Raw genomic sequence first — 26,672 nt, 5'->3', positions numbered from 1 at the left:
TCATCTAGTGATTTAATAAAACCTTTTTCAATTGATATCTTTGCCATATTACTAAGTCGCGCCTGGCCAGTAGTATTTCTAACATAATTCTTAATTCTTTTTAGCGCGGAGAAACTTCTTTCTGTTGACGCGGTTGTCACTGACAAAACAACAGCATTACATAATAATTTAAAAATTTCTGGCAATTCTGTTCATTTACTAAAATATTAACAAGATCACAAGTATTGCGAATGTTTACATTTACCTGGGGAAGTTGTGACGCTATGCTAGGTCCCGCTAAATCCATTTTTCGGTAAAAAGTAATGTAATGTAATATTTTAGAAAAACCACCGAGATTCACTGCTCACCGAACCGAAAACTATCTATTATAATAAAAAAGTGTCCACTGTCACTGTGCACTTTTAACCCTCAACTCAAACTCCACCTGTTAATCTAAAAATAGCATTACTAGCATTAGACGCCCCTTCCCTGAAAGACAATCGGTCAGTTTTCGTTAATTTTCGTGTCGCTTACGAGGCTTGCCTCTGAAAACGAAGTTTTTACGCACATTTTAAAGCTATTTATAGATTCGGCTGTGACATACAGAACAATTGTAATACGCTAGACAAAGAAACGCAGAGGCAAGCCTCTATCCATATACCACCTAAAGCAGAAATGAGATGGATGATATTTATAGTGAAACGCGGTAATTGACGGCGGACGGCGGCAGGACCGTATTTTACTAATTTAATAATAATTCTAATTGATATAATAATGAATGCAAATAGTAAAATGATATAAATTTGTGATTTATTTAATTTGCAAATTATTGGTGAGGCACTGCCTCATCTGCCTCATAGGAGAAGCCGCCACTGGTGCCAGAATACGGGTGTCTGCAGTATGCTGTATAATGCCCTCTGTACGTAGTCCCACTGTGATTCAAAAGTGCATATAGATTATAACAAGTAGTCACATTTCCTGCTGCAAAATTGTCCATATCCAATCCTTCTAGAGGAAATTCGATGACAACATTCAATTTGCCTTTCTTTTGTTGGAGAGAATCTTTTTAAATGAACTACTAAAATATGGGGAAACTTGTGGGTTGATAGGGACTTTGTGCAGTAAACACGTCGGTTTTTCATTTCCATCCAAAGTTTCTTCTCTTGCATAAAAGCGCCTTTCCGCGTCACATCTTCGTCTAGCTCAATAGGGAATACGCATATGTCTCAGTTTCAAAATATTTTGATTTCAAGTAGGTAAGTATATTACTTACTATTAATAAAGCTGTGAAAACTAGTTTGAGTTATAAATAGAACTTTAATTTTTTCATATTACAAAATTGAATATGCAGAATTTTCAGACCCACCAAAAACGTCAGTTGAAGTAATTTTTCTAAACTAATTAATACAGTTTATTGTATGATTTTCGCTAGAAGTTTATGCTTGAGGAAGCTATTGTATAGCAAAAAACGTGTCGCGGTTTTTGTAAAAACCTTTATAGTAGTGAAAATCATGCAATACGTAAACTGTATTAATTAGTTTTTTAATATGGATATTCATCAAGTATCTGCCAGTTCTATTCAAGGGGCTTGTTTCATAATTTTTGGTTTACAGTTTATTTGGTAGTAATTTCAAATTTTACTATAATAATAATGATAATTTTTATTGGTCTCAAGAAACATAAAGTTTGTAGACAGGTCAGTAGAAAAATACATTTAAAAATTTATATAAGATCATACATTAAAATTGGTTAATGATAAAAAAATAGAAGGTATAACGCAATAGAAAAGCTAAATAATACATAAAAACAATGACATTATATATTATAAATATATAAAGCATATATATATATATAGATAATGATGAATTGTGCTATCAGTATAAATAAAACTACAGGTTTCTGTGGGTCATGAAGATATTTCTGTTTTTCTTGATGAATGTTTCGAATTCAAGTATACTATAGAAACAGTTATTGGATAGTATCTGTTTTAATTGATTTTTGAATTGCGTCGAGGGTCTATTCCTAAACTCTGTGGGAAGAAGGTTGAAGAGCCGTATGTCGTCTCTTTGCGTTCGTTGCAGACGACATAATGACACCAACAAATTGTGTTTGTGTCTGGTATCATGAGGGTGAATTGACGAGTGTGTTGCATGTTCATTTATCTTTGACTTAACTGTTATTATACTTTGATAAATGAGCGGTGAGTAAATGATCATGATTTTTAATGAAGGAAATAGTTCTCTACAACTGGTATTCCATGGTACATTTAAAATAGATCTTATTGCCGCTTTCTGCAATGTGAAAATTCTCGTGATATGTGTAGATACTGCAAATTATAGTTTCGGGCCACGGGAACCACTTTTTAAAAAGACTTTATTTAGATTTACAGACTTTATTGTACAGAAGTTACTCTGACAATCGTACTAACAGAACTGACTCCTCCTTCAAGATGGCTAGCTTTTATAAGTTTATTATAACTTAGTCAGCATTTGATGAATAAGCATAAAGGAGGGTTTTATATACATAACTCCTCCATCCCTAAGATGAAAATAATACGTTAACATTATTTTCATCAACATTTTCTAAATGAATATTTTCTTGTTTATTTTTCCTTTTAAAACATTTGAATTTGTTCTTATATTTGGAATATAAAATAAAATATGTAATAAGTATTATAACTATGAATATACAAATATACATTAAAGTATAAGAAGTGCTGTCTTCTTCTAAGGCTTCTAGTCGATGTAATTGGGTTTTTTCAGCAAGGTCCTGAAGTCGGGTTAGTTCGTCGAGGTTTACTCTTTCAGGAACTTTCATAGGGTTATTCTCAGGATGTAGCTGAATAGTATCTATTTCGGGTAACTGTAGAGGGTTTCCTTGAACGGAAGTGGCGTCGTTGGAATAAACTTCGCCTCTAACAGTGAGGTTACATTTATGTGGGATATGGATCAACTGTGGTTGTCTGATATTTTCGTATCCATGCTCCTTACAATTTTTCTCAATCATGATCTTTTCAATGGGAATAATAATCATGTAGGCATCGTTGACAGGTTCTATTATGTCCTGGTCTAATTGAATTTGAATCGTCTGGCATTGATGATCGGTTTTACCAATTAGTAATTTCGGTAAACAATCTTCTTTTGAAATTTGGTTGTCAACATGGTATATGCAGGTATTTTCAATTCTCGTACAGGGTTCATCTTCATAATGATGGTAAGTCGAGTTAAGAATTATATAGGGTTTTAAAGGAACGATAGCTTGGTTGAGTATTGGAATTGGGAACAAATGGAAGTAATCATAAACATTTTCAAGAAGTATCGGAAAATGAATTGCAAATATAATAATTCCATTTTTATAATTAATTTCAATTTTTAGTAATTTATTATACGACTGAATGTTTTTAAAGTTTGGTAAACTGCCTTTGTAAAGGTTTGACATTATCTTTAATAATTCTTCGATATCAGATAATGGTAATATCGTGCTATGAATGATGTTTAATTCTGCAAATAAAATTGAATCTTCAATGTTATTAAGTATTGATAATATAATTTGACAATCTATTATCATTGTATCAAGAGAATTTTGAAGTCTTAAGAATAGCGTGAACTTATTCAAATTTAAGACAATACTTTTTATTTGTTCGTCAATTAATTGTTGGTTTTTAACAATTTGCTGTAAGCTATTCGTAGTTTCATTCATAAATTTTCTTGTGATAGTTAGGTAATTTTCTAAATCATGGTGAAGCATGTTCTGATTCTTTTCCAAAGTGAAAATTGCTTTATTATATTTTTCTGCATCTTCATCATCTAAAGTACCAAAGAGCCATTTACTTGTTCTGCCTACTATATTAATAAGTGCCCTTTTCGATCGATTATTTTCTTGAGGTTTAATATTGATTAATTTCACTTTGATTGTGTCTAGCAAATAATTCAGATGATTATACATGTGGTGTAGTTGTGGGTATAAAGGGTCTTTGATCAAGATAAATTCTGCGATTGTTTTTGTATTATTATTTAAGATGTTTAGGGGAGAATCAAATTGTTTTAAGTCAATGTATTTTATAAACGTATGTTTTTGTGTAGTGGATCTTGCTTTTCCAAGGGAAAAGGGAAGGATAGGGTTATTTATCCTCGTCATTATTATGTCTTGTCCTGTCGTCGCAAGGATTCCGAGAAGTAGAAGGTATAACGTTGTCATCTGAAACAATTTGTTTCTTAATGATTTTTCTTTGTGGCTTTAACTTACTTTTATGGTATTTTGATTTAGAAGTTTCAATTTTGAAGTTACTATCTTTTTTTGGTTGAATTTCCTTATATAAGGGTGATAATTTATTTCGAGGAGTTTCTTTAAGAAAAGTATTTTTATCAATTTCAATTTCTGGGGGATCATTTCTGTTGGAATTTACTTTAGATAGGTTCTTGGCTTTTTCATTGTTTTGTTCTACTATTTCTTTTAATATTTTCATATTTCTTGAATGTTTTTCTATATAGTTTGAGGTTATCTTTTCTAACGTTACATCATAAGGGCTCTGGTGTTCTACATTACCTTTAATAATTTGAAAGGGTGTGAATTTAGTTGCGGAATGGACAGTATTATTATACCCTAGAATCGCATACAACATTTGTTTTGTTATTGGTCGATTAGGAAATTCTAATTTTAAGGTTCGTATTTCCTCAATTAGAGTAGAATGAAAACGTTCTACCGGACTATTACTGTTCGGGTTTTTTGGGGTGATGTAATGCAACATAATTTTATGGAGTTTGCAAAAATCTTCAATCAAGTTATTTTTAAATTCTGTGCCAGAATCGCAGGTTATTTTATTTGGAATACCGTAATGAGATATGAATTTTAATAAACCATCTAAGATGTCTGTCGCATTTAGTTGTATGGGGTATGCTTGTGCAAAGCGCGAAAAGCTGTCAATAATTGTTAGGAATTTTAGTCTATCAAGTGATAGAACATCAACATAAATATGTTCGAACGGGTATTCTCCAATTGGTGTTGGGTTAAATTTTATGACATTAGGGTGCCTTTCGTATTTTGATTTTTGACATGTTACGCATGTATTTACGTAGTTTGTTATGTCTTGAATCATATTAGGCCAATAGTATACTTTTGATAGAGACAATTTTGTTTCATTTATGCCTCTATGTGTAGTTTTTGTTTCATGATGGTATTTAATTTTTTCTCGTTGTTCATTTTTCTTCAAAATGTCTTTCAATAGTATATTACTTTGAACAAGTTTAAAGGCTGAGTTTCTAAAATGTTTTTGGATTATCGGAATTATTACATTCTTTAATTCCTCTTGAAATATTATACCATAAACAGTATTAGGTTTCAAATATTCTAAAAAGATTTTTACTATATCGTTTTCAATGTTTCTAGTAGATATTACGATTTTTAAACGTGTCTTATCAAAGGGTTTTGTTATGCTTACTTTTGGTGAAATTATGTCGTTACTTTGAATTAAGAATATTTGATTTTTAAATTTATTTAATGGTTGCTCAGATATTGGGATTTCTAAAATCGGGTCTTCTTGCGAAGAATGTTGTGTTTCATTTGAGTGTTTTATTTTCGGTTCTTCTTGTTGGGCTGGTACGACTATTATGTCTGAAAGTATTTTAATCTTCTTTTCCTTTGGGAGTTTTTGTTTTTCTTTAGCTGGTTGAAAATGTCCTGTGTGGTAATTTTCGGGTTGGGGTTCTTCTCTTGATTGATGTTTTTCGACTTCTTCATTGGCGAGTTCATCTATTTCTTGCACTATTTTGGCAATTTCATCAATCTCAGGGTTATCGTTTTCATCTACGCAATATTCTGCGAAATCTTCTAAACGGTCTTCTTCCGTATCGAAATTTCCTAGTAAAGAATAATTTTCTAATGGATGTAGTTCAATTCTGGATAGGGCATCAGCAACAGAATTCTTTTTTCCTTTTCTATGTATGATGTTATATTCATACTCTTCTAATCTTAGGCGCCATCTTACTAATTTTGAAGAGGGGTCTTTTAAATTGAATAACCATTGGAGTGGTTTATGATCGGTAACAATCGTAAATTTTCTACCAAAAAGGTAAGGTCTAAAGTATTTGGTAAAATTGACAATTGCCAATAATTCCTTTTCTATAGTTGAATAATTTTGTTCTGCGGGATTTAAAGTTCTTGAGGCATACGCGATGGGTTTATCTTTACCTAGAGGGCCTTGTGATAACACAGCTCCAATTGCTACGTTAGAAGCATCGGTTGTCAAGATAAAAGGTTTACTAAAATCGGGATGTTGAAGAAGAGGTTCATTAGTTAAAACTTGTTTACATTTTTCGAAGGTTTCTAGGAATTCGGCAGAATGAAGGATTTTCTCTCCTTTTTTTAGACATTGAGTTAGCGGTTTTGTTAATTGCGCGAAATCTTTAATAAATTTTCTATAATATCCTAGCAAACCGAGGAATGATTTAATATCTCTAGCAGTAGTTGGTATGGGAAAATTTTGGATTGCTTTTATTTTATTCGGATTAGGTTTTATACCGTGGGGTGTTACAATATGTCCTAAAAATTCTACATTTTGTTTTAAGAATTCCGATTTGTCCAATTGTACTTTCAATTTAGCTTCTCTTAATACTTTAAAGACTTGCTTTAGATTAGAGATGTGTTCCTGAAGGGAGGTCGAAAAAATTATTATATCGTCCATATAGACGAGACATATTTTGTTTCTTAGGTCTTTCAAAACGTAATCCATAACTCGTTGAAACGTCGCTGGAGCGTTCTTTAATCCAAACGGCATTCTGACATATTCGTAATGGCCGTGTTCTACGTTGAAGGCTGTTTTGTCAATAGAATTTTCTTCCATCTCTATTTGGTGAAATCCTGAAGTTAAATCTAGAGTAGTGAAGTAGTTACATTTCCCTAGTTTATCCAGTATGTCCTCGATATTAGGAATGGGGTATCGGTCATCAATCGTTTTTTCGTTCAATTTCCTATAATCAACGACAATTCTCCATTTTTTCTTTCCTGAGGCGTCCGCTTTCTTCGGTACAATCCAAATAGGGCTACTCCAAGCTGATGATGATGGTCGTATTATTCCGTCATTCAACATTTTTTCTATTTGTTTATTTACTTCTTCTTTATGGCAATGAGGAAACCGATAGGATTTAGTGTGTACTGGTATTTCGTCTGTCGTTTTAATTTCATGTTTTATTTTGTTTGTGAAAGAGAGTTTAGTATTCTCATCATGAAATATGTCTAAAAATTCTTTGCAAACTGTTAAAATTGCGTTTTTTTCTTCCGTGTTCATATGGTCGGTCCTAATTTTACTTGTTATATCAGTTATGGAATTATTATTATAATTTTCAGGTAAGGCTTGTTCAATATTATAAAATTCAAATTGTTCTTTATTTATTTGGTTGGATGGGAACGGTTCATTCATTGTTATAGAGATAGTTTTATTAGTTTTATTAAAAATTTCGAAAGTTGCGCGATAATTTTTGGCATAAGTTATTGTTTCAGGTACGTATAGTTTATCAATAAATCCCTCTGGAATTATTATTTCTCCTTCACTGATATCGACAGGGTATTTCTTTATTAAAGTTTCATATGGTGGTATTTCGATAGTAAAAGAAGTTTCGTGAGGCTGTCTATAGTAGAAAGGGATTTGTACATTTTCATTTCTTAAGATTTGATTGCTAAAATCGATATTTAAGTCAAGATTTTTAAGTTCTTTTAAACCTAAAATTCCATCAAAAAATTCATGAAATTGGAATAAAATATATTCCGTTTCATAGTTGCTTTGAAATTCTTCAAAAGCTGGGATAATAGCTTTATATTGAATTTCTTTTTCACCTAATGAAGTTTTTAACTGAGAGGGTTCTCTAAATATTCTGTCTGGATAATATTTTTCTACAATAGATGGTCTTAACATGGAAGTATGACATCCGGTATCAATTAGTAGTTTGATAGGGGGATTTTGGATTTGTATATAAGGTAATCCATTTATAGAGCTTGAATAAAGTTCTATTATACCGTCTTGTTTATCGGAGGCGGTTTGTAAAAATTTTCGTCTTCGTATTCAGTGTTTGAGTTAGTTATTTCAGTCGTTTCTTGGGGAGTAAAGTAATATTCATTTAATTCATCAGTTAATTGATATTGATCTGGAGGGTGTTGGTCTTCAATTGGGTATTGGTCTTCGACAGGGTATTGGTTAATGGGGTAACCTAGTGTCATGTCGTATTCATTGTCATCATTATGGTTGTAAAGTTCTTCACTTATAAAGGTTTGTCTTGGGGGTTGCCTAAAAGATCGGTTATTTGCTGGGTGGTAAGGCATATTTGATCTACTAACCGTAGGATTTCTAGAAGTAGTCGACATTGGTTGAATGATTCTAGTATCAGGTTTATTTGTTGGTTTAAACACATTTTGGGGTGGTCCAAACACTTGTTTATTCGTTAAAAATTTATGTTGAACTTGTTTAGGTTGGATATTTATGGGTTGGCTTGGAAATTGTGGTTTTTGGTTAAATTGTTGATAATTATTAAAAGGTCTATTTGGAATTTGACTAGTAGAAGGTGTAGGATTTCTAAAGTTAGTTTGTTGAAAATTTTGTAAGTGTGAATAATTTTGTACAGGGAAATTACTATAATTTGGTTTTATTTGTTTTGGTGGGTATTGTTTTTGAACGTTAGTGCTTGAGCGGTTCTGAAAAACCATATTTTGTGTTTGTCTAAAATTTTCATCTTCCAAAACTAAATTCATTGCTTCTTCAAGACTATCTGGTTTTTGAACAATTACTTTATCTTGTAATCTAATATTTAAATTTCTCATAAATACTTTCAAAGACTGTGATTGATATTGACGAATATATATCGCTTTAGTCTGTGGGTCTACAGCAGCAATAGAATTAATTTTAAAGATTAATTTACTTCTCAGTACTTGTATTCTTTTCGCAAAATCGAGGGGGTGTTCGTTTCTATTAGGGACAAGTGTAAAAAGTTGTTGTTCAAGGTTATCTAAATTTTGTCTATCACCAAATGTATTTCTTAATTCATTTCTTATTAAAATCCATGTGTTTAATTCCGTTCTTGCACCAATCAATAATTGTGCTCTATCTCTGAGTTTACCAATAATAATACTCAAGATACACTGATTTAGTGTATCGTCAGCGCTATAATATTTATTATGAAATTTGTCAATTGCATTTATAAAAATTTCGAGGGTGTCTGGAGATCCATCATACAAAGGTATGGTGTCAGAATAAATTTTAAATAAAGTATAATTAATTTCGGTGGACATATTTGAAACGGATAGAAAGACAAGCGACTGTACTAAATCTTCAATTTCAGGTTCGGTCATGTATTATTGTCGCGATCTTATCGGAAAAGATTGCTCAGCGAATCTATTCAAGATAAGAGTTTGCTTTCTTCATTTATTCAGAAAAGAATCACGGTAATAATATTGCGAAGTTTATCACAAGAATATTTCTGAAGCGTCGTTGTGTGTGTGTGAAATTAATACTCTCTTTATATCAGCGTATGATATAAATAGATTATTTTCTGTCTATTAAGCATATGATATAAGTAGCAGCAAGTTATTCTTTAGCTTCTTTGTTTTACTATTTAGTGAACACTATGCATTTATTGTTTGCTGTGAGTGAGGAAAGAGAAAAATGATTTGAATGTATGAAATTTTGATTCGGCGTTTTTCACTTAATTGCTTCAATTTAAATCGGTATTTAAATTGTCTTTCTTAATCTACGTGACTTCTATAGTCCTGTCACCAATTTCAATTGCTATAAGAGAAAATGATGTCTGTTTTCGTTTTTTGATTATAATAATCACTTTTCCGAAACTTCCACAAATATTTACGATAAAGATTTAAGGAAATTTTGGAATCAGGTAGGAAAACTCGACTTACCTCGATGGTGTGTCAGTATTCTTTCCTGGAGGACTGTAGTAGCTGAGTCTGACGATCCGGTCCTTTTTGTGGGTGGTTGGTGGACGAAGCTGGTTTTTTGTAGTGGACAAACAGTTGGTACTGAAGAAAATTCAGGATCGATTTTCTTCCACTATCCTACAATCGACTGCGCCAATTATAGTTTCGGGCCACGGGAACCACTTTTTAAAAAGACTTTATTTAGATTTACAGACTTTATTGTACAGAAGTTACTCTGACAATCGTACTAACAGAACTGACTCCTCCTTCAAGATGGCTAGCTTTTATAAGTTTATTATAACTTAGTCAGCATTTGATGAATAAGCATAAAGGAGGGTTTTATATACATAACTTGCATTACCGTAACACTGTATTCCATACATCAAGTGACTATGAAACAATACGCAGATACTGTTGCTTCCATGTTTGTGACATATCGTATTTTTCTTAGTGCAAATATCACTTTTGTGACAGCTTGTTACATAAACAGTTTATATGGGCTGTCCACCTCAGTTGTGAGTCTAAAACTATACCTAGAAATTTTATGTGCTCATTTTCAACCAAACTATTTGTACCATTTACACTTAAGATTTTCAACGGGTTTTGGTCTCATTCAAAAAAAGATCATTGGCTGTGAACCAAATCTTAGCATGTGCCATAATATCTTGATATCTCTAGTGTACTTTGTTTCAGCTCTCTAAATAGTGTTGTTTTCCCGTAATTAATTATTAAAAATGGGATTTTCTAGGCTCGTGACGTCACGAGCCTAGTCCCGCTTCTTGTTCGATTGACCAATAGTAACAATACAAATAATGGACATTGCTAAATTGTAAAATTCACGGAGCGTATAAACAGTTTCTGATTCATTCGCGATTCAAAGTAAAATCATACTCACTTCCGACAACTAAATCTAAGAAGAAAGTGTAAGAAATGCATTGGAAGGGAGAATTAATTATACATGGGATCCAAATAACACAAAACGCAATAAAAACGTTATTTTCGGAATATCTCCGGCAGTAGACATTTTCATGTTGATATCACAGAAATTTTAATAATGGAAGTGTATATGAACCCGTCAACGTTTAAATTCATTAAAAAATTCTCCATATGGAATAAAATGTACTCGAAAACCATGGTTCGAAGGCTCATGAACCCTAATAAAATAAATCAATTATGCATTCATGCCACCCACTAAAAAATAAGAAATTCAACGTCATACATTAGCCATATTGCCACCCAGTCATCTATCTCTCTTGAATATATGAGACAATGTACTCTTTCTAATGTTTCATAACTTCGAATTTTTGTTAAAATAATTGGCACTTGGCAACACCACTGTAGACACGATCAATTTTATTCTTCAACAGACACGCGGACGAATTAAACTCTTGCTTCTCGAATTTTTCTTTTTTCTGCAAATATAAAGAGGTATTGGGGCCGATTAGGCTCGATAAATATGATATACCCCTAACTCGATCAGTCTATAAGCAAACCAGTATCATTTTCAATAGCATGAAACAAGCCCATTAGTAATTTTTCTATTTTTATTGATAATCCATCATTACCCAGGTCGATATTATTAATATTGATAATTAATTAAGGCTGTAGTCGAGTGTTTATGGATGTTCGTGATAACAAAGAATGACGCTGGCCTTGGAAGAAGTTATACGAATTCAAGCTTGAATTGAATTCATATTGTAGACTATTTTCAACTTCTAATATTTCGAAGGAAAATGATTTGAAAGAAACTTCTCTAACTGAGATATCTTGAGAACCACATCAATTATTTGAAAGAATAAAAAATACATGTATATGTAGGTAAAAGATGGTAGATAAGAAGGAATATAGCAACGCTGTTTATAAACTACAGTTCCTAAGCGGGGTGTGATGATATACCTATTCAAGTTCAATTATTTATTATCACGAGTTTAAATCAGTGGATAATACATGTAGACAGATTTTTCGGGTACTATGGTCTCAGTGAAATGGGTTAGTTTTCAGTCTAGGTATAGCGATGATGTATTTTCTCAATGAATAATAATAAATGAACTCGTCTCTGGGTGAATCTCATTGTACAATCATTTGAACACTTGATCCGGTATAAAATCGTAGAATTTTAAACCAAAAATGAACAGCGTATATTCAACAAGATAAACTAGGAAAAGGCCAATCGGAGAATGAATTAGGTCATTCAGCAGAATATGAATATAATAGTAATAAATTGGAAAAATTGAAAAATACTTGGGTTGTATGAATTTAGACGTTAAAATAACATTTGAAATGAATATACCTGAGAACAAAAAAGAAGGATACCTACAGAATGTTTCAATTTCGATATTGGGATCTCGGAAACTATGAAAAATACGAAGATGGTTAAATTGGGGCAAAGTTGCGCATTTACCTGAATTACAATATGCCGTTGAGAAAGTTCTGAAATTCCGAGTATATCCGGAGATATCCGGAAAAAACAGAAATTTCGGAAAAGTTTTTTTCTGTCTTTATTGCAAATACATTGCACTTCCAACATTACCACTCTTTTCCTGCTACATAATTGTGTTTTCAGATTTACTATCCGACGTTTCGTCTTCCGGCCACCATCGTCAACTTTATTTTTTCGTATGGGCGCTACATTGGATTCTTTCTGTTTTGAATTGAACCAGATTTTACCTATTCAGTGATGTATCACATGTTATCATTCTTTTTCGAAAAATTGGAGATATTAAAAAAACTATTTCTTATCATAATAGGTTTTTACTTTGATGTTTCTAAATTTGGCTTTCAATTTGTTACACTCAATGTCATTTTGTTATTGTAGAAGTAATTGCATTTTTGGCGAAAAATGGCTTTCACGAATGAAGAAAAAAAGATATGATACAAATTTATTACAAATACGATAGAAACAATGTTAGGACATCGAGAATGTATTTAAACTTGTATCCCGAAAGAAGACAACCACAGCGAACTATGTTCAAGTTATTGGAACAAAATCCAATGAAAAAATACGGAGACAGAACCAATAATCAAAATTTGATAAATGAGGTATGTATTAGGTAAATTAGACATTGTGTCCTTTTCAGTACACATAAAACTTTGAACAAATAATAAAAATGAACTAAAATGTAAAGACAAAAGTAAATCACAGCAAATACTCAAAATGCTGGCCTTGTTTATGATAACACAACTGTGCCCTTCTTCGAGTATTATTCACTGCACGATTAATTTCCCTCCTCCTCAATCCTCCGAAATCTCTAACAATGTTATGTTGAAGGTCCTCAATATTTTGATATTCCTTCTGACCACAACCTCTGTTTTTCAGTGTACCCCATAAGAATGTATCCATAACACTTAAGTCTGAAGACATTGCTGGCCCATTATTCCCTATTTATTTATCACCAAACCTTTCAGTCAGGTAATTAGATACTCGTCTGCTAGTGTGCGGTGGAGCACAATCATGTTGAAACCAAATGTTGTTATATTTATAGCAGACCACTTTTATTATTAATTTTTGTTGTTGTTTTATAATTTCATGATTTTTATTTTGGAAGTGTTACTCAAATGACCATAAATTATTTTGTTGATACTAGTACTATGTATTAATTTGTTAAATGAGGTGGAGAAGTTTCTATATAAGAGCACTGATAAATGGAATTTTCAACGTTATGCTTTAGTTAAGGGATTGAAGAAGAAAATTTATCAGACACATGATTAAATTTGTCTTTAATTAAAATTATTCGCATATAATTATATTGTCTGGGATACTACTTGAGTATTTTAATTGATTTTGTCGATTTTCTCCAAACTGATGTGCGAAGGTCTGTTAAAAAAATTAGGTGATGTTCATATTTCGCGGGCTTCGTACATTTTATTAGCGATTTTTTTATGTTGGTACAGTCGTCTCGAACATATGTCCACAGTTGCATCTATTTAATATATTCAGTTTGTTGATGAGAGACATAAAAGCTTTTTGCGTGTTCGGTGATTTTCTGCTATTGAAAAAAATTAATAAAATAATTTGATCAAATTTTGTGTAAACATGGAATCAAGTGCTCAAAAAACACTCGAAATGTTGACAGTGGCCTACGGTTATTGTACTCTTGAGTCAAAAAAATGTTTACAAGTGGTACAAGATTTTCCCAAAAGGTCAAGTAGATGTGTAGGGAAAACCGGGGTTGAAAGTCACATTTTTATCTTTTGCATTTTTAGTGTCCCTTTTTATAAATCATCAATGATATTTTTTTATCAACAGATAGTGTTTTTATACTCATTTGAAAAAATATTTATTTTTCTTCAACATCACCCATAGAGGAAATATAACAATTCTTATGGAAAAGAAAAAGTATGACCCCGGGCCGGGGATGGTTGTCACAGTATCTGGGGCATCACACAGGTAATTGAGGGGTATAAAAACATTCAAATGAATATTTTCATTGAAAGTGGAATAATATACTTAAATAATTTTACTATTAATGTAGGTTACAAAAAAGATTTGAAGCTCTATGACTTCTATTTGATTATCTGCGAGCGCTTTCGACAGGTGGTCGTGCTGTCATCTTCTAGGAACTCTTCTATCTTACTATCTGTACAAGAGTGCCTAGAAGATGACAGCACGACCAGCTGTCGAAAGCGTTCGCAGATAATCAAATAGAAGTCATAGAGCTTCAAATCCTTTTTGTAACCTACATTAATAGTAAAATACTGAAAATGAAGGAAAAATTAGTTGCTTCATTCAAAAAAAACTTTAATAATTATATCCAAAAAGAGAAAGGAAGTGTCTCATTATTAGGAAAAAACATAGTTGCTTCAAATAAATGACTTTCTTCTGTTAATTAGAATATCAAAAATATCCATCAGGCCGCAACGCTTGTAAACTAAAAATACCCATCCTAGCAAAATTATTATATTTAGTCAGCCTAAAATTCAGTGAATATTCGAAATCACAATTATGGTATATGTAACCTGGTAGCCTGGTATGGCAAATGTAACCTGGTAAATGTAACGATTTTTTTCGAATATCCTTGGGAGACGAACCGAAATAAACACTTGAAGCCATCAGTGTGTATCTTTCTAATTCTTTCTTCTATTTGTCGGTGAAGATTTGCCTATACCTTTGATAAGCAACTTTTGTTGATGGTATTGATAACACCGTGTTGCTTATCTCTTCGACAGTGAAAAGAGAAATGAAAATTTCTATGTTTTTCACCACTTTTATTTGTAACTAATGTTACTGCAGTTTCGTCCTATATAGACATTCTCAAACTCATACAATATACAGGTTCACAGTATGAGAGTGAACTGAAGCATCGTACATAAGTGAACAGAAGTAAATGCACTCCCGTTGGCCTTTCTGATGTTTCGGGTCGAGATTTTATTTTTTGCTAGCATGTGGCGAGGCAGGAGGGTGTCGGCTAAGAGCTCTTGTGCACCTCTGCACGAGGTTAGATCAAAAAATATGTGACCATGATCTGACTTCATCATTGCTACGAGGAGCTCCCAATAAATGTCTCATATGATTGGGAACTGTTTAGGAATTTATAAAAAATAAGACAAGGTGGTGAAATAAACGTATATTTTATATAGTAAGATTATACAATTTAGGTCAAGAACTTCTGCTAATATATTTCAAAGGTTTTTTTAGAATGATGAGTTTTTGATAGTTTTTTAACATTTTTTTTCAAGTTTCTATTGTCAAATTTCAAAGTATAATAAATTATTACCCTTGTGAAAAGAGAAAATAAATAATCCAAAGGAAAATTATCACAAGGGTGAGACATGTTGATTTTTGAAAACATTGTTTTGAGCTAGTTGCCTATGCAATCAGTGGCACATAAATTGTTGAAATGATTAGGAAATTCTGCCGCTAGGTGAATGACACCTTGTAAAAATGAATCTAGAGGCATATATAAACTTCCAAACTTTTTGGCTACTGTATTACTATGTGCCTTGAAATTACTATATACATTTGTTTCATTCAGTGTGGTACTAGCCGCTGCGGCAAAATTTGTACATACTTCACATGAATGTTTTCTTAAACACTTTCTTAAAAGATATCCACAAACATAGCCCAAGCTGTTGCTTTTGGGAATGGCTAGAGTTCTATAATCATTTTTCTCTACTCTCAAAGGTTTATAGGGATTTTTTTGAACTTCCATAAGAATCTTCATTCTATTTATGTCTACATTTGTAATATTAGATAGAATCTCACTAGTATCTTCTAGACCTAAATAATTTTCACACAGTCCTGACTTATATTCATCGTCAAATCTATTTGAATTTAAAATATCAAACAATTTATCCATTTTTTCAATGAATGTAGCCGTTCCTATTGCTGCTGATGGCATCTGATTGAAACTGGCTTAGGTATTCATCGCTGTAGCTACCGAATGACTGAAAACTTGACTGGCTAATTTAAACTTCATCCTTTGAAAGTTAGTTGGAAATAAAGGAGAATCAGTAAGTTTGGGTGTTAGTATATATTGCTATATTGTTTATATTCTATGTATTGCTTTTTTTGGCCTTTGGAGGTGCCGGCAACTTTAAGAGTGCACAATGTCATTTACTTCGACTATACTTCAAACATTAGTAATGGAATTAAAATACATACTAAATAGAAAAAACGTGATTTTCGTTTAATTCAATGTTCACATGTTTTTTCAAGTTCTTTTTGTATAACGATATTCTAATTTTTACATATTGATGGATGTTTTCATACCACTTGTATTTTTGGTAACTAACGTTATCGCAGTTTCGTCCTACAAGAACATTTTCAAATTAATACAATAAACTGAAGTAATTAACAATTTACACCCTTATATATCTTTACACCTCTGTAGAAGGTAACAGACGGTTCTTAGTGACTTTATTACCTCAATTTCGTTTACCTGTGACAATGTCGGTATGCTAATCTGAAAACCAACCAGTAGACCAGGTCGATTTGTTCATTTAATAATAATACTAATAATAAATATAATAATAATAAACTGGCTTTATTTATAATACAAAAAAAATAATACAAAGATGAATTTGAAAATGAAAATAGGTTACAAGAGATTCTGGTACTCCTTGGCGAAGTCTAGCTCAAAGCTAGTCTAACTCAACCAACAAGCACCACACCATAATGCACGCGAACAAACAAAAATAAGGCAAAGAGAGTTGATAAATAATTAAATTTAATTGATCTGTTGTTTTTTACTTTGTCCAATGAGCAAGAGTTGACATTACTGACTATCATAGATATAATTTTTATATTTGTATTTGAATTTCCTGATATTGAATCTCTTAAATTGCTCGGGCAATGAATTAAAATGTTTTACAGCACCAAAAAGAAATGATCTCTGAAACTGTGCAGTGCGATATTGTGACATAGTTAATTTGTTATTATGTCTGATGTTTCTTGAGTGAATATTTTCATGCAGAATTAGTTTTTATATTAAAAGGGGAGAATGGGGAAGGGTAATCAATTTATGAACAAAACAACCCAAATGATGAATCATACGGTTTTTCATATTGAGCCAACGGGAGTATTTAAAGGATTCAGAAATTGAATCATACTTACGAAGTCCATAAATTAGGTGGCAACAAGAATTTTGCATTTTTTGAATCTGAATCATATACGTATGGCCCATATATAAAGTTACAGTAGTTGAAATGGCTTAACACCAAACTATCACAGAGCATTCTTTTTAGAGGTTGGCTCAAAATAAAACGATTACAGTATAACAGTTTCAATGACATATCAACTTTTTTCATTAAATTTTCAACATGACTGGTGAATCTAAGATCAGTGTCAAGCATCACCCCTAAGTTTTTAGCTGTATTGACAAGAGTCAAGATAGTATGACACACTGCAAATTTACGATTCTTCTGTGATCCAGAATGCATCATCATAGTTTTATTAGGATTAATTTTCAAATCATGTTCACTTGATAGCCCATTGATCAAATTAAGATCAGTGTTGAAGAGATTTTGTGTCTCAGCATACTCATCGATTTTGAAGTGCATGTATAGTTGTGTGTCATCAGCATACGCCTGTATTTTACATTTTTCGATGGACGAATGTCAGTAGTATAAATGATGAACACTAAAGGTCCCAAAATGGAACCTTGTGGTACTCCTGATAGAATATCAAGATGTAAGGAGTGATGACCATCAACAACAAATTTTTGAGATCGACCAAGTAAATAAGACCAGATGAGAAATAAGGCAGCACTATCAATGCTGTATCGAATGTATGTATCGTATGTATTGAATGCTTTCGAAAAATCTGGTAGTACCAGAGTGCTAATCATTCCCTTATCAAATCCCTCAACGATGTCTTGTGTGACAGTAGCAAGAGCTGTAGCCGTGCTAAAACCCTGCCTGAAACCACATGATAAGAGACTATTGGTATTGAGATTGGTAGGTTGTATCCGCAATGCTCTATTTTTGAAAAGAGACGATTTGGTCAAAAACGTTAATGATGCTTCAAAATGTTTTATTCGAAAATTGAATAACATTTACTTGATTTATTTCAATTCACTGCTTCACAAACGCCATCTTTCCCACAAATCAGACCATCGACACATTTTGCTAGGAAAGCACCACCACCTGCTGTGAGGGGAAGACATCTTTCTCCTACATCTAAAATTCAGAAATAAGTTTTTAATTGATGTATTCATTATATTTCTGCTATATCTATGTTTCAGATAAAATTTATTTCACAAGAGTAATGACAGAAAAAACTGATAAAGATTGTTTTGCATTTCATCAATAATAATACAACAGGACCTCAAAATTTTATCAATAAATTTAAATGTTTCAACGAAAACTTTGTAATTTAACGAGCAACTAACCTGATATAACCACGAGTTCGTAGAAGGAGCGATTTTATCTATTGTTGGTTACTCGAGTGGTATTACTCAAAAATAACAATCGTTATATCGACCAATAGATGATGTTAATTTTTTCCACTATAACTTCACACTATAACTTTCTGCAGTTGGACCAAACTATCACAGCAGATTTCTATTATGAGGAAATCGAAGTCAAGTCAAGTCGAAAATGTTTATTAGCTTTTAAGAATATTTAAAAAATATTATGAATGTGTATTGTGTGGGGTCCTGCTATAGGCTTATGCCTCTTCAAGGTTAAATCGGAGAAATGTACCGAAAATTGCGTCAGGAGCAGCCGCCTGTTCGAACGTTTCACAATCCAAAAATTAAACGAATTGACCGTCGAAGTTTTGCCTCATCCACTACACTCCCCAGATCTCTCGCCAACTAACTACAATTTTTCAAGCACTTCCATAACTTTCTCACTGGCAGAACCTTCGCCAATCTGCACCAGGTAAAAAGGCATTCGTCGACTTCATCGAATCCCGAGCACACGATTTTTATGCTGAGTGAATTCATCGACTTGTGTTACTTTGGAAAAAGTGCACTGTTTCCTATGACGCTCAATTATATTAAATTCAATAAGTATTCAATAAGATATTACAGTTTGAAGTAGACTCAGAATAACGGACAGAACTTTTGAAACAGCCTAATAATTTAGAGATTGTCAGCTGAATGTATGAAAACAAAATATCAATACTTAAATAAATCAATTTTTTTTGTGACGGGAAAAAAGTTTGACATTTTATCTCTGATGACAGGTAACAAAATGTCACTTTTTATGAAATTACTTTTTTTGGCAATGGTATTTGACATTCTGATATAACTATTTGTTACTGTGATTATTTCCTTCAAACCGATAAAATGACGAAAAAATTGAAGGCTAGGCAACCAAAACAGAGTTTTACAGCCATAAAACGCTTCTTCTCAATAGCGATAAAACTGAAAGCCATGAAATTAACATTTAGATGTCATTATTTTTTAATCATATATACTCTCAGGGCCTAGTTTTGCATCATTCTGCGAATTGAAACAATGGAATCCAAAAGGTTAAAGACAACAATCCATCAATTTAAACTCTGCTTGAATATCAACATCTCAATCGTAACTTGTTGGTAAAATAATAAATTTTTAAATTGAATGGAAACATAATTCTGAATAATATCAATTTAATTGAAATCGAAAAAGAAACGCAACGTATAGATTATGCATTTAGCCTCTCAAGTAGGGTAGACCGGGGACAATTGAAACATTTTTGCTTCTTGAAATCGGCAGATAAAACTTCACAACATCTGGGAGAAAAATTAACTAGAATGGAGGGGTCTTATGACACATCTTTTTGAAGCTCCTGACAAATGCTTCACAACTCTAGAATATAATGTCAATATCTTCAACTACTACAAAATGGCGGAACTTTTAATAATTGCCTGAATATATTGACATTTAACTACATAATATTTATGAGGTATTAAGCTTGAGGTCAGTTCAGAAGATGCTTGAAATGGTTGTCTTGAACTTCCTTGACATATGAACATCCTATCCGATATTTCACGCCGAACATTTTCGAACACAGTAACATCAATATATCTAAATGCCGTATATCCAATATTGAAGCAGGTTCAGTTTAGTACACCTTTTGCTTCAAATAGCCCCATAAAGAAAGTTCAAAAGTGTCAAATCTAGCGAGCGAGCTGGCCATTCTGCAGGACCTCGACGGCCAACCCAACGACCGGGAAAAATAGTATCCAAATAGTTTCTTACTTGTCTGGAGTAATGTGGTGGCTCTCCATCTTGTTGGAATATAATATCCATATCGAATTCATTAGGATTCGCTTGGACGATTTCAGTGGTGAGAGGGTCAATAGTAGTTTCCAGCATATTCAAATACAGGTCCCCTGTTGAATTTTGATCAATAAATAAGGTCCTACAATATGGTTTCCCAATATTCCTGCGCAAACGTTATTTTTTTCTGGATATTGGGTATGTGTTTCCCGGAAAACGTGAGGGTTGGTGTCACTCCAATAACGGCAACTTTGTCTATGAACATTGCCTTTAAAAAAATGTACATTGGTCACAAAGATGGCTAGGATGCCTTGCAGTGACTTCCATTATAATTTCGCAGAATTCTGTTCTTCGATCAGGGTCATCTTCAGTTGATTGGTGAACCATTTTAATTTTGTATGGATGATTGCTATTCCTCTTCAAAAGAAGGAGACACCTCACAAACATTCGCGACGGAATAAGTAGACTGTTCAGGATTTACTACCATCTCACCAATTATTTGCACTTGCTGTTCTTTCTGAATGGACGGATGATCTGGGGGCATTTTGTTATGTACACTACCGTTAGTTGTGAATTTGGATAAAAGTTCCCTCAAATATTTTCTACAGATAGGACGATTGGGAAAACGTTCATTGAAAATTCTTTCGGTCTCGTGAAAGTTATGCGTCGTACCGTAAATAAAAATCGCCTCAATTTTTTCTTCCAATGGACGAGAATTGACCATTTTAGACGTGGACGTGGTAGGTACCTTTCTACTAGTAAAACCGAAAACTAAATGAGAATATTCTAATTGAACAATGATGTTCATTGTCGTACTGACATTTTTTTGTCGTTTTCATAAACAAAAAATAACTTAACAAACCTTAACGGGTTGTTGGAATTGACATATGGCAGATCAAAAGAAATATTTCTAGAAATATCGATATTGATGTGTTTGTCTTCAGGCAATCATAAAATGTTTCGCCATTTTGTAGTAGGTGAAGATATTGACTTCATATTCTAGGGTTGTGAAGTAGGTACTTATTCGTCAAGAGCGCCCAGTCGCAATCTGTCAATTTCACTTCAAAATAAAGTATTTATGTATTAATTTCATTATCCCGAATTGATGAATTGTTGTCTTTAACCTATTGGATTCCATTGTTTCAATTCGCAGAATGATGCAAAACTAGGCCGGGAGAGTCATATATGATTCAAGAATAATAACATCTCAATGTTAATTTCATGGCTTTCAAGTTTATGTTGAGAAGAAACGTTTTATGGGTGAAAAACTCTGTTTTGGTTGCCTAGCCTTCAATTTTTTCGTCATTTTTATCGGTTTGAAGGAAATAATCACAGTAACAAATAGTTATATCAGAATGTCAAATACAATTGCCGGCCTATATTTAATTAATTAATTGATTTTTGGAAATCCTAACTTTCTGCCTCAAAAATTCACCTTGCCTTTCACACAGCATTTATATATTTTTGGATTATCGGGTGGCTTTCACAGGATTTGTCGTGAAAAACGCTTGATTTTAAAAGTGTGTTTACACACTCAGGCTTACCCAGATTATCCAAGATAATATTGAAAAAGCCAAAGCATCACTCTGTCAGCCGATCAAATGCACCCAACACTATTTGAGCAATCCACACGACGGAGGTCATGCCGTTCAAATGAACTTATCGTGACTACCAATTCACATACGTTCGAAGGATAAGTGTATGAAGTTGTAGGTCAAAACCCATTTGTCATTTTTTCATTTCATATACTTACATAATTTTCTGTAGCAGGCATCACAACATCCACAAGTACCTCCTTTTTCAACAAATATCTCATTATCTTTGCATTCCGCTTTACCACATCTCACCAAATCACAGTAATTTCGGATACAAGCAAATCCATTCGAAAATTCGATGAAAGCAACAACAATGCTTATAACTAAGAAATATTTCATATTTTTCTGCATAACTAAGATCAAATGAATTAGTCAGACAAAGTAAATAATTTCGGATTCTCCATTTATATATCGTCTTATTCAGTTGTTTGCAGGATCGGTTTTAGCTCGACTTCTGCTTGGTAACATTTTCGTATAAAAGCATCAGCTGCGCCAAAATAATGGTGAGTTCCAATATTCTGTAATAGGTGATAAATTGTTACTAGTGCGACTTCTCGCCCCTCCGTGGTGGAGGACTACGGGTATTGGTCTCCTACTCCTTTGATTGAACGCTTCGAACTAAGGAGTAGGCAGGTTGATACCTCCAGACCGCGCTGATGAGGCCAATAGCCAGAAACACGTGTCCGCGGTTTGCCTCCATATTTCTTGAGTGTCATGTCCACGAATTTCCTCCTTTTGATTTATATCATACACACTCAATAATATCTATATCTCTGTATCTATATCCTGGACCCGGAAGTCACGCAGGTAGCTATAGCTGCCTACGTGGTGATGTTAGATGATACCTGGGAATGCTGGGTCTTCTAATTGAAACCACAAATGTGCGGTTGGCTCCTGTTGGTGACACCGTGCATATGTGATGTTTTTTTTTCCATTTTTGGTAACCAGTTGTTGTCCACCTTTGCAATTGGCTGCACCGCGCTGATGAGGCCAATAGCCAGAAACACGTGTCCGCGGTTTGCCTCCATATTTCTTGAGTGTCATGTCCACGAATTTCCTCCTTTTGATTTATATCATACACACTCAATAATATCTATATATATATATATATATATATATATATATATATATATATATATATATATATATATATATATATATATACCAAACCAAACCAAATCTCTGTTCTGCTTTGTCAAGCTTTCGCTTCTAATGGGAAGCTTCTTCAGTTGTTGGTGTTTTGCCATCGAAAAACATTACAATTCATACTTACAGTAAAAATGAGTTGAAAACAATAAATTGAACATACAAACTGACGGAGAAGGTCGAACATGTTTAAGATTATTCTGGGTTTGACAAATGTTATACCTTCACATAAATGTAATTTTTCAATGGTTATGATGATTTCATAATCTTTGACTTTAAGAAAGAGTTATTGATTGATACAATTTTCATTATTATCATGTTTTTGATGTAGTTCCAGTAAGTTACTATATATATTGCTGAGATTATCAATGTCAGTTTTCTTATTTATACAAACAGAAGAGTTATTAATTCCAACCATTTCAAGAAAAAGGCGTTTAGAGATATTTTTTCCTGTATGTAAAACTTTGATATTAGAGTTGGTTTATGTCCTGTTTCTGTAGAATGTTGTGTAAATGCGCATGATTTTTTACTAAGCTTCATATCACTTTTATGTGAAGTTATTCTATCATTAAGAATTCTAGATGTTGTTCCAATATAATCCAAGTTATAGTTGTTACAAGTAATGTTATAGATCACATTTGACTTTTTGGTAGTATCCGTTTTATCTTTCAATTTAGTATTCAAATTCTTTATAGTTTCAATATTTTTTGGCATAGTTCGATATTTTGTTCATTATGAAATGGTTATATGATTTTGGCCGATATGGCCAAACCAAGAAAAAAGAAAAAAAAACTGATACAAAGGTACAATGAGCACAAAAAGGCATACGTAAATCCGATAGTATATAAATCAAACCTCGCAACACACGCCATACAAAACAAACATAATTTCCCCCCACCAGAGAACATAAAACTCATAAAAAAAATTCAACAAGGAAAACCGCATGGACATTTGGGAAAACTTGAACATCCATTAATTTAACAGTCATAAATCACTTATGGAGGAACAAGTACAAATCAAAACACAACAATACCCCACATTCAACATGATAATTAATAGAAGATATAAAGCTTCAAATCACCAAGCACCAAGCACGGACCCGTGTTTCTGGCTATTGGCCTCATCAGCGCGGTGCAGCCAAGTGCAAAGATGGGTAACACTTGTTTGCCGAAAATAGGAAGCAACACATACGTATATATATATATATATATATATATATATCACTCACTCCACAAAAGGGAGTGAGTTATTGAGTTATTATTTTCAACTTCCATTGTGAACTTTAGGTCGGGGTGTAAGGAGTTGATGTGGTTCAGGAATGCATGAAGATCTTCGGATCCATAGGGCTATATAACGAAGACGTCATCCACGTATCGGAGCCAACGTGGGTTTGAGATAAGACGTGTCAATGGCTCTGGTTTCGGAGTCCTCCATTTAGAGGTTTGCAAGGACTGGAGAGAGAGGAGAACCCATTGGGGCGCCTTTGACTTGTTTGTAGAATTTGTCCTGGAAACGGAAATATGTGCTGGACATGCACATATTGGTTGATCGTATCTTGTGGGATTTGATTTTTCGTTTGGAGAAGGGACAAAGTTTCGAATACTGGAATATTTGTGAAAAGAGATGCTACGCCAGAGCTGACAAGAATGTCTGTTGGATATCCATGAATCGATAAAAATAAATTATTGGACGAGCACTCATAGGAAAGAAGGCAAACCGCAGACACGTGTTTCTGGCTATTTAGCCTTCGTCAGTACGGTACAGCTAATTGTAAGGATAGGCAACACTTGGTTGCGAAAAAGGGTGAATCCGCGTGTTTGATTTCGACCCTTTTTTGCAACGAAGTGTTGTCTATCCTTCACAGTTGTCTTTATCGTACTGGCGAAGTCTGAATAGCCAGAAACACGTGTCTGCGGTTATATAATAGAGAACGCAATAGAAAGGAAATTTTCAACATCTCTAGAAAACTCTTGAAAGGGGCAAATTTCTTTCACCCCTGTGCTAGCAACAGAAGCTTTCCTTATTGCCAAGTTTAGCCTATGGTTGGTACAGTGGCTGTAGCAAAAGTAAATTTATATCGGAAATCACGTGACAAAGCGAGAGAATTGTCAAAAATTCAAAAATTGAGTATAAAATTAATTATTTTGGAATGAATACAACAGACAGAATTTGTACAACACTATCAAACAGAAATAATATTGTATCTGTTGTGGAAAATTAGAAGAGAGACAATAAAATCATTAGAATTAATTAGAAAAGATGAAATGTTTGAAAAGAAGAGTTGTAAAAAGTTTCCTCAGTTGCTAACATTAAATGATGCTTAGATAAAACTGAGATATTTAGACATAAGTGAGGTTATACAAAATTTGTAAATACCTATATGAAAGAGAAATGCAGCTAAATTTGGAAGTATGTAATGAAATTGTAGGTTAACTAGTATTGGAAATAGGAAACTTCGAAATTTGTGACAATCAGTAGTTGGTATCCAGGGAAAAAAATAATTATTTAACTTTTTGTTTTTGTCAACAAGGGAGTCTATTCCAAGCCTTGAAGAGAGGAGCCACGCCTTTTGAAACTCTATAATTTATCGAAAATTAATTGAAATATAATCAGAGAACAAGTATTATACAAGTTATAAATTATAATTGGACTAAAACCAATACTACCTACCTTCAAAAGCAAATACAAAAACTGAGAAGATCATGAATGTTTGCTTGTAGCAGATTTCCGTTTTCGAAGTCCAGTTCTCAAAGGTTTTCATCAAACAGCATCACTTCTCACGTAACGGAGAAAAACCAGATACTTATACCAATAATTTTAAACTTCTTCTATAGTGATTCCACAATTCTCCATTGCGATAAAAAGTCGATCCTGCCTACGTTATCTTATGTTATGCAAATCACCAAAATTACTGGTTTTTATCACTTCACTTGCCTTAAAGCTGAGTTGCGGGAATTGAATTTTCACCAGTTGTTTATCAATAGGTAATTACTCTTTGCTCTATTGAACTCATAAAGCAATTTCACGCGCAAATTATTGAAATTATTTCGGTGAATCCCCATTTCCGTTCATGCTTCATTAACATTTCTTTGATTCCGCTAGAAAATATTCTAATGTCTTGTGGAAATTGATAGCTGTTTAAGTTAAAATTTTGATTTTTATCAACACGCTTTTATTAGCTTCACCTGTATGTATGTAAGTATGTATGTATGTATGTATGTATGTATGTATGTATGTATGTATGTATGTATGTATGTATGTATGTATGTATGTATGTATGTATGTATGTATGTATGTATGTATGTATGTATGTATGTATGTATGTATGTATGTATGTATGTATGTATGTATGTATGTATGTATGTATGTATGTATGTATGTATGTATGTAT

At 32.9% G+C, this 26,672-nt stretch overlaps 1 long non-coding RNA gene across 1 annotated transcript; it reads right to left on the bottom strand.

Annotated features, from left to right (window-relative positions):
* Nucleotides 1-18,344: 18,344 nt before the first annotated feature.
* Nucleotides 18,345-25,966, bottom strand: LOC141484818 (uncharacterized). Its single transcript, XR_012466821.1, has 3 exons — nt 25,952-25,966; nt 22,294-22,653; nt 18,345-18,507 (listed from the first exon to the last, which is right to left on the bottom strand). It is a non-coding gene; the product is annotated as an uncharacterized lncRNA (long non-coding RNA).
* Between the last annotated feature and the right edge of the window lie 706 nt (nt 25,967-26,672).

Source organism: Leptinotarsa decemlineata, unplaced genomic scaffold (genome assembly GCF_025532065.1).
Source record: "Leptinotarsa decemlineata unplaced genomic scaffold, Ldec_3_MD MMD2_tig00026294_RagTag_RagTag, whole genome shotgun sequence".
NCBI lineage: Eukaryota > Metazoa > Arthropoda > Insecta > Coleoptera > Chrysomelidae > Leptinotarsa > Leptinotarsa decemlineata.
Note: the sequence above shows the minus strand (reverse complement) of the source record. Positions and strands in the feature narration are given on the sequence as shown.